Source organism: Nothobranchius furzeri, chromosome 17 (genome assembly GCF_043380555.1).
Source record: "Nothobranchius furzeri strain GRZ-AD chromosome 17, NfurGRZ-RIMD1, whole genome shotgun sequence".
NCBI lineage: Eukaryota > Metazoa > Chordata > Actinopteri > Cyprinodontiformes > Nothobranchiidae > Nothobranchius > Nothobranchius furzeri.
Genome location: NC_091757.1, coordinates 55,523,164 through 55,533,525, shown reverse-complemented (window position 1 = coordinate 55,533,525; position 10,362 = coordinate 55,523,164).

The window sequence follows — 10,362 nt, the reverse complement described above, 5'->3', positions numbered from 1 at the left end:
GATCGGGAGCCAGTGAAGAGCTTGTAAGACCGGTGTTATGTGATCCCTGCGCCTCCTACCTGTCAGCAAGCGGGCTGCCGCATTCTGAGCCACCTGCAAGCGGTGAAGTGACGACTGCTCCAGTCCACGATAAAGAGAGCTGCAGTAGTCGAGTCTCGACGTGACTAGCAGGTGTATAACCTTTTCCAAGTCTTTGAGTGGTAAATAGGGCTTGACTTTACTAAGAACACGCTCTGGACCACAGAACTTATCTGTTTATCAAGTTTAAAATGGCCGTCAATGAAAAAACCCAGATTTCTTGCCTGAGACACACAAAAGGATTCTAAAGGGCCAAATACACTGTCTACCCCGTGCAACAGCCCAGGGTCCCCAAAAACAACTATTTCCGTATTTTTGTCATTTAAAGTGAGAAGGTTCGATTGTAGCCAGTTTTTAACATCTTTTAGACAATTCAGTAATTTGTCAAACGATGTATTTCAAATATAAAAAAGAATTTAGGAAATGGTTAAAAATATATTTAAAATGAGCAAAAATAGACAATTGTGATAAAAAATGTTAAGAAAGAGAGAGAGTGAATAGGAAAGAGGGAAATCAGTGGATCCTGAGGAAGGTGGAATAGGTGGGGAGAGCAGAATAAAGAGAGAGAGGTGAAGAAGGTCATACAAAAGCCAGCTTGAACAAGTGAGTCTTCAGCTGCTTTTTAAAGGAGACCACTGAGTCCACTGATCTCAGGCTCAGGGGGAGAGAGGTCCAGAGTCTGGGGGCCACAGCAGCAGATGATCTGTCACCTTTGACCTTTAGCCTGGTGCTGCACAACCAGTAGGCTTTGGTCACTGGACCTCAGGGACCTGCTGGGGGTGTAGGGACTAAGAAGATCACCAATGTAAGATGGTGCTTGTCCATGTAAGGCCCTATAGACCAGAACCAGGATCTTGAAATGAACCCTGAAGTTGACTGGCAGCCAGTGAAGCTGGAGGAGAAGCGGGGTGATGTGGGTGTGTTTGGAGGACTTGGTCAGAAGCCGAGCACAGGCGTTCTGAACCACCTGTAGACAATTCAGGGAGGTTCTGCTCAGACACGTGAAAAGAGAGTTACAGTAGTCTAAGCGTGAGGAGATGAAGGTGTGGAGAACTGTCTCAAGTTCAGAGCGGGACAGAATGGGACTCAACTTAGCAATGTTCCTGAGATGGAAGAAGGAAGAGCGAACAAGAGAACTGACATGAGAATCCAGGGTGAGAGCTGGGTCAAAGGTCACGCCAAGATTCCTGACAGAAGGTTTGGTATGAGAAGCAAGCTGACCAAGAGAGTCTCTGACTTTGGGAACCAGCTTGTCTGGGGCACAGATGAGGATCTCAGTCTTATCTTCATTCAGCTGAAGAAAGCTCCCACCATCCAGGTTTTGATAGAGCTGTTACCCACCTGCAGCTTAGACATCTCATGGGGCTTAGAGATGTACAGTTGGATGTCATCTGCATAAAGATGGTAGGAGATTCCTTTGAAGGAGCTCAGGATGTGCTGAAGAGGAAGCAGATAGAGGAGGAAGAGCAGAGGCCCCAGCACAGAACCTTGTGGGACACCATGGGTGAGGGAGGTGGTGGAGGACCTAAACTTGGAGATGGCCACAGAAAAGGAGCACTCTCCAGTAGCAGGTGATGGTCAACAGTGTCAAAGGCTGCAGTCAGGTCCAGCAGGACCAGAACAGAACAGTCCCCTGCATATAATGTAGTAATCATGAAAAATGTATTTTTTTCTCTAAGTCTCTCCACTTGCCTCTAAAGTTAAACCAATCCTTTACGAGAGCCTAGAGCGCTACAGGTAGACATTGAAGGAAGTAGCAATGGAGCACCCAAAATGAGTACTGAAGCTACAAATTCCTTGACTGCCTTCTACTTCTGAAAGAAAAAAGAAGTTTAAAACTCCTTCTGCAAAACTCGCTGAGAGACGTTTACGATAGTCGAGTAGAAATCGCTTTTAAAAGAGGAATGGAGCATCGTGATCTAAAAGCCTTCAGAACTGAAGAAGAGTTGGCGAAGTTTATTTTGAACAGGTAAATAAATAATTTTTCTCAATTTAGAGAATTTTAACCAATTTAGTTAAAGAATAAATAGTGCAGATAATTGTTGTAGGCTGCTAGGCTAATATGGCGTTAGCTTGAATGCTAACTCAAACAGCACTGCATCACTGTCTCTAAACTAATTGTATTAAAGGAGGAAGGGGAACGAACAGGGGTTCTTTTGTGTAATGGAGCTAAGTGATTACTGTAGCGTTCTGCCTTACGCTACATCGGATTATTGTTTTGGCTCTGTTAACTCCGGTTTTCTCGAGAGTGCGCGGTATGAGGCGTGGCTTTCAGCGTCTTCCAGAAGGGGAGGGCAAGTTCCGGTCGGCTAAAAACGCTATTTTCTAATCCGCTTTGCCTAACGCCCTGGATCGCACATATGTTGTACTGCAATTTAAATGAAAACTAATGATGGGTGTTTCGACCACACCAGTCACGTACTTTGAGATTTATTAGCTTGTAAAAGTTCGTAATTAGCATGATTACACACCAGAAATCGGCACGTCGCCACATAATCTCTTCTCCCCTAGCGTGGCTGCTATTTACCAAATGGCCAGATTTATGGTGGTTCTTTCCTCCTGTGGGAAGGTTGCTGAACTTACAGCCCTTTTTCCTCAGTTTTCTCCATGTCTGGTTCGATGACGTCACTTTCGTGAAGCGCATTTGTAGTCCAGGACTTATTTTCACACAAAACCTAAAATAGCGTTTCCCCCTTTCGAAAATAAGCGCATTCTTGGTATCAAAAAGCTTCTGTAAAATTCACGGACATCATGTGAAATCCATGGCACATAACAAGCGGGATTATAAAATTGCGTTTTTTTTAGCCCCGTTGACTTGCACTCATTTTTTTGTTCTTCTGGGGACCCATGGAAATGCAGTAAACATGGATGGTCATGTCTGTTTTAAAGGTAGTCCTCCATCAAACCTGTGGAAGACCAAGCATGAAGCCATGAAATTAAAAAAAATTTAAAGCCACTTTACTCCCAGAATGCTGGTACTTTTGAGCATGGGGGTAAATTCTGTGTTGATTATTGCGCCTCGTTTATGATTTGGTGTGAATAACTAAAACTGTTACACAGGTGAAACTGGAAAAATTATGATACCCTGCAAAAATTCATTTATTTTTATAATTCAACTCAAAAGTTGAAACAAATCTACGAGATAGACTTATTACATGCAAAGCCAGATGTTTCAAGCCTTTATGTGTTATAATTGTTATGATTATGGATTCCAGCTGATGAAAACTCCCACATTCAAAACCTCAATTAGAATATTGTGAAAAAGTTAAATATTCTAGACTCAAAGTGTCACACTCTATTCAGCAATGAATCCAAGACATCTGTAAAGACTTCCTGAGCCTTTAGATGGTCTCTCAGTCTAAGCTGAGTTACTGAAATAAAAGGTGTTCTGAACCACATTCTAATATTTACGGTTTTACCTGTAGTGTGGTTTAGAGCTTACATTTTGAACCCAACTGTGTCAGATACAGATGATCTGCAATATGGAGAACCACAAGGCTCTGTTTTGGGTATACGTCTGTTGTTACTTTGCATGTACAAAACCACACATGCTTTCTTGTGCAGAATAATAATCAAATTCATTATATTTCCTTCCACATTCATGCAGATGACATTAAACCATACTACTCTTTCAAAACTTCTTCTAGTTGACTAAACTAATCTTTATGATCACTAACTAACTAACTAAAACTTTATTTATATAGCGCTTTCACATGGCCCAAGGACCAAACAAAGCACTGCACAGCAGAAATAAGCATTAAATTAATTAATAAAAAAAAAACATTTAAAACCATTTAAAACCAGCAAAAACATGCAGATAAAATCTAGGTGGGGCAGCAAAAAGTGCAAAGCCAACAGTTAACGGGACTCTTCCTGAATAAAAGCTAAAGTATAAAAGTGAGTTTTCAGCTGGCTCTTACACTTGCAGAGCGTGGTGGCCTGTTTAACCCATGTAGGTAGCTCATTCCAGAGTCTCGGCCCCAGCACAAAGAAAGCACGACCCCCTCGGGATTGTAGTCTGTGTTCTGGAATGACCAGCAGTCCTTGTTGTGCTGACCGAAGGTTCCTTGCGGGAACATAAGGCTGAATCAGGTCTGCCAGATAACGTGGAGCCAACTCATTTAAACATTTAAAAACAAACACCAGAACTTTAAACACAATTCTAAGAGAGACTGGAAGCCAGTGTAGGGATGCCAAGATGGGCGTGATGTGTTCAGATCTCCTGGTACCAGTCAGTAACCTGGCTGCCGCATTTTGGACCTTCTGCAGTTTCGCTATGGAGGCCTGCTTGATGCCTGCATGAAGCGAGTTACAGTAGTCCAGTCTGGTGGTAATGAAGGCGTGAATGACAGTTTCCAGATGTTTACGAGATAGCAGCGGCTAGCTATTCTCCTGAGATGGAAATAGCAGGATCTGATAGTTCCATTGACCTGGGTGTCCAGTGTGAGCTCTACATCCAACTTCACCCCCAGGTTGGTGACCACTGCCTTCTCAAAAGGCGCTAATGAAGGAGGGTCAATCCCTTGGGCACATCCATGTTTGTATTTCGGGAAGAACAGGATAGTCTCAGTTTTATTCTGGTTGAAGAACAATACATTTTGAGCCATCCATAACTTGACCTCCTCCAAGCAGTCCAAGAGTGTTTTAAAAGAACTTGAGTCATTGCCTGATACAGGTAAATAGATTTGACAGTCATCCGCATACAGGTGAAACTTGACGTTGTGCCGACGAAACAAGTCACCCAGCGGCAGCAGATAGAGGGAAAAGAGGACAGGTGCCAGGACTTATCCCTGAGGCACTCCACACTGCAAATCAGCAGTATCAGACGGACAATCCCCCAGTCTTACACAAAAATTCCTCCCTGACAGGAAAGATTTTATCCACTGGAGTGCTAAGCCTGATATTCCCACCCAGTGCTCCAGTCGACCAATCGGGATATTGTGGTCTATGGTGTCAAATGCCGCAGTCAAGATAAGATGATGAGAACATCTCCTCTGGATATAAAAAGGATATTAAGCAAAAGAGCCGCAGTGCCGTCTGCTTTGGGCTCTTTAGGAGTGATTTTGGGACTGAGCTACATTTCATGGCAGAGCTTGAACCCAATTGATTCCAGATGTAGCACTGGCATATGTGCATGTGCGCATGTGTGTGTGTGTGTGTGTGTGTTTTGGGTGTGTCTGACTCACACATGATGTGGGCAGCAGCACAACTTAAACATTCCTTGTAATAAAAGAAGCCGGACCTTTTCTTTCTTTCAGCTGACATGACCCGTGTAGAAGCCACGTACAGGAAGTTATAACCCCACCCCAATCCCATCCGACCACAGGGGGGTGGCAGAGGTGAAAGTTTAGGGTTTGAGCATCCTGATGCTATTTAGATGGATGTAAAACACTTTAAAGGCACAAACACAAAATTAAAAGCTTACACTTTAGATACTTGATGAAAAGTGCGGATCAGCGTGGACAGAGGTGTGTGGAATCATGTGAAGAACAAGTGTGAGCAGAAGGAGCAGATGTCTTACAATGGCCCTAGCTTCACCCCCCACTGGCAGTGTTTCTCAGTAGCCAGCTGTCCCTTTCTCCCACTCACACACACCAATTATAACCTTTCTCTCAAATAAAGCCCAGTATGACTGAAGGAAACAACTCTGTCTGCTTTATTTAGACTCTTTATTTTTTATTTTTCAGTTTTAGGTTTTATGACGAAAGTCTTTAAAAGTGTGGATTACTCGTTTAATCAATACATTTGTGGTGGTCTCTAGAAGGAATTAATGCCTTGCAGGCAGAACTCAGGGTACAAAAAAGCCCACAAATCCCTGACTCAGCAGTGCCAAGTCTGCAAAATCACGGCTGAGAGTCAGACATGTTTTGAAGTCTTATTTCCTGATATTTGGACATCTCTCCCCGGATTGGATAACAGCAACGCGATCATATCACTGACTTGCAACATGTTTTATCTCCACAAATAACACAAGCCTGGAGGAGCTTCTGCCATGAAGTGAAGTTGCTAATGATAAATGTTAGCCAACTTGCTAATGGTTAGCTTAAACTAGCCGAGATGTCCACTGCTGATTCTTGGATTTTCTAATCCTAACGTTTTCCAGTCTATTTACTATCAAAAGTTAATGCAGGAGATAGGTGTAGGATACTATTTTCATGTTCAGCCTGCATCTCCGGGTCAGGGATGAGGTCCTGCCCCAAGTGGAGGAGTTTAAGTATCGCGGGGTCTTGTTCACGAGTGAGGGAAACTGGAGTGTGAGATCGATAGGCGGATTGGTGCTGCATCTGCAGTGAAGCGGTCGTTGTACCGGTCTGTCGTGGTGAAGAGAGAGCTGAGTCAGAAAGCGAAGCTCTCGATTTACCGGTCGATCTACGTTCCTACCCTCACCTCTGGTCACGAGCTTTGGGTAGTGACCAAAAGAACGAGATTGCGGATACAAGCGGCCAAAATGCGATAGGGTGAGAAGCTCAGTCATCCGGGAGGGGCTTGGAGTAGATTAGCTGCTCCTCCACATCGAGAGAAGTCAGTTGAGGTGGCTCGGGCATCTGGTCAGGATGCCTCCTGGACACCTCTCTGGTGAGGTTTTCCGGGCACGTCCAATTGGGAGGAGGCCAACAGGTAGACCCAGGACACTGTGGAGGGACTATGTCTCTCACCTGACCAGGGAACACCTTGGGATTCCCCTGGAGGAGCTGGTCCAAGTGGCTGGGGAGAAGGAAGTCTGGGCCTCTCGACTTAGGCTACAGCCCCCGCGACCCAACTCCAGATAAGCAGATGAAAATGGATGGATGGATGGATGGCCTGCATGAAAAACTCAGACTGACTGATTATAATCAGAAAACATTAAAAAATGTTTTTTCAATCAACCACACCTCTAAAAAAATCAGATTTAGAAAAAACTTGAGTATTTTCATAGTTGTACATCGGATACAAGGGAAAAACTCCACCTGCCAAAAGTGAAGCCAACGCGTAACAAAACTGGCAGTTCCCCCATCATCCACCAGGGGCTGGCTTCAGAAAGGAGCAAGTTCCCATTGACTCCCATGTTAAAAATGCCAACTTCACAGCAGTAATAAACATTTTACAGCCTGGTTCAAAAAAACATTTTAGGTCAAGTTTCCCATCCTGACAATTCTGAGGGAGTGAACATTTTGGAAACTCATCCAAAAGCTTGAAATTATAAATAATTGGGGGCATGTAATTTTGATTGACAGGTGCCTGATGAGCCTCTTGTTTGCTCCTGGAAAGGTCTCAGCCTCACGTTAAAAGTGATACAACCTAGAAGGCAGACAGTGACAGTCACTCAACCACAGTTTTCTGGCTAAAAGCACCCACCAACCTCTATTAGTGTTGGTTAGCTCTAGGTTAGTTCAGTTAGTTTGTAGCTACATCAGCTCAGAGTTTTATGGGTGTAGGGTTGTCACGGTGTGAAAATGTAACCTCACGGTTATCGTGACCAAAATTATCACGGTTTTCGGTATTATCGCCGTATTTTTTTTAAACGTGTTACATTTTCAGACAACTAAATAAACCCTGTATATCAGGAAAGTATTGTCCTCAGTTTGTGTCTAAATTTTGCCTAAAATGTGTTATTTTGTAATTATGTTGTTTATTTGTTTACATTTTTTCCCTTTAGTCTTTAAAATACCAATATTTGCCCATAACTTCTTATTTTTGTTTGTTTGATGTCATCATTTTAAAAATATTAGATCAGATGATACTCAGTACTCAAGTAGCCTTCTACTCAGATACTTTTTTACCCTTACTTGAGTAATAAACCCTATATCAGGAAAATATTGTCCTCGGTTTGTGTCCTTCCAGTGAGCTTTGCAGATGTGGGAAAACGTCATCAGGCAGTAATCGTTGTTAAATTCATAATTATTCTCGGAGAGAGACCAACTCTTATCTGCCCCTGGGAGCCCCGTAATGCATAGCGTCATTTCAACATGGCGGTGTCCGCGACACGGTTTATATGCAGGTAGCGGCGCTGCGGCTGCTTTATATAGCGACTCGTTGCATTCTCCCTCAACCCAAATCCTCGGATCACGCATTTTAGCTAAAGCGCTAACGTTAGCTTGCCTTGCGTTGACTGTAGAGTTGTGGGTGATGGTCACGCAGATGTGTCATGAGATTTGAAGCGTTGCTGCCTTTCACACACACTTTTTCTGCACGTGCTGCAAACAGGATAGCCATCTTCTATCAGCTGTCCCTCGGCATTCTTCAGATATCCAAAACATGCCCGTACTTCCCACTTTGTCTTCTTTGAGGGATAATAAATGTCCTGAGCGCTGCCGTCTCCTCCTTTGGCCTTTATTTCAGCTTTAGCTTCAAGAAAGTTTTGGTTGTAAACAACAAAGTGCGCATGTGCCGCCGGCAACTTCAGCAGATGATACGGTGGCTGGTAAGGGTCACCGCGCCTACACCGCAGCCACGCTAATCCACCGAGATAATATAGTTTTAAAAAACAAGACGGTTATTATTATTGTCAACATTTTTACCGCTAGACCGGTTACCGTGACAACCCTAGATGGGTGTTGATCATCTGTCCCCACCCTAACAGCCCCATTTACAGCTCCATTTTTGTATTTTCTGGGAGTGACAAGATGCGAGACGAAGCCATTATGGCAGTGGTGGGACCTGCCCACTGGGCTTCAACTCAGCTCTTCAGAAACCAACAGGTGTGGGCACGAAGGGTTCATTCATCTTATATATACAGTCAATGGTCAGAAAACAGCCATCTCCAGTCAAAGTCTCAAGGCAAGTCCCATAATGAGTCCAAAGTCAAAACATGTTCGAGTTCAAGTCTTAAACTTTGAAATTTCAGTCATCAACATAAATGAATCATAGCGTCGTCGTCTTCCTCCACTTATCCGGGTCCGGGTCGCGGGGGCAGCATCTCAACTAGGGAGCTCCAGACCGTCCTCTCCCCGGCCTTCTCCACCAGCTCCTCCGGCAGGACCCCAAGGCGTTCCCGGACCAGATTGGAGATGTAACCTCTCCAACGTGTCCTGGGTCGACCCGGGGGCCTCCTGCCGGCAGGACATGCCCGAAACACCTCCCCGAGGAGGCGTCCAGGAGGCATCCTGACCAGATGCCCAAACCACCTCAACTGGCTCCTTCGATCCGGAGGAGCAGCGGTTCTACTCCGAGTCCCTCCCGAATGTCCGAGCTCCTCACCCTATCTCTAAGGCTGAGCCCGGCCACCCTACGGAGGAAACTCATTTCGGCCGCTTGTATCCGCGATCTCGTTCTTTCGGTCATTACCCAAAGCTCATGACCATAGGTGAGGATTGGGACGTAGATCGACCAGTAAATCGAGAGCCTGGCTTTCTGGCTCAGCTCCCTCTTCACCACGACAGATCGGCTCAGCGTCCGCATCACTGCAGACGCCGGACCAATCCGCCTGTCGATCTCCCGATCCCTCCTACCCTCACTCGTGAACAAGACCCCGAGATACTTTATAGTTTTTTATAAATATTATGAATGTATAATTATGTGTGAAGGACGTTCAAACTTTCAACAGACTGGAGTCCAAATAAGCCAAAGGTCTTTTGTGGTGCCGTCAAGTCGAGCCTATAACGATGAATATTTTGACTCGAGTCCAGACTTCTAGATAAAGTTTCACAGCTTTAGTTCAAAAACAAATTAAACTACAAAAGACACGTAGAATTTTTCTGCATGAAACTGGATTTCATCTCTTAAAAACATAATTTAATTCACCGGTGTGTACATTTGCCAATAAAAGTTTTTAGAGTTGCAGCAGGAGAAGTGTGTATTATTATGTGCACATTCTCCAACAGTCACGGCTTTCCTTACCGTGTTTCTGTCACATTTAAATTTCACACAAACGAGCCAAAGACGTGGAGAGTACTTCCGACTCTGACCGTGTTGTCCGTTTGCTGGAAGAGGCAAAAGCTCAACGATCAGTTATTCACTCAGCAGGAAGCACTCAGCTTCTTCCTCTCACTCAAAGGGCCTCAGCAGTGAACTCCTCCACCAGCAGAGCGAAGACAAACACCACACAACCCATCATCACTCCCCCAGCCTGTCCAAAGTGATGGGACGGCACAGTGTGGGTGAAGGAGGCCTTTTAAATCAAACTTCTGACTTTAGATGTTTTCACTTAGGAACAGGGAACCCAGATTAAATGAACAAAATGCATCAGGAGGACAATTATTCATGCCAGAACCTAATTTTATGGTGATTTAAACACTGTTGAAACAGATTTACATGAACTAGAACATGTCGGTGATACATATGAGCGTTGCACCGCACATCTTTAAA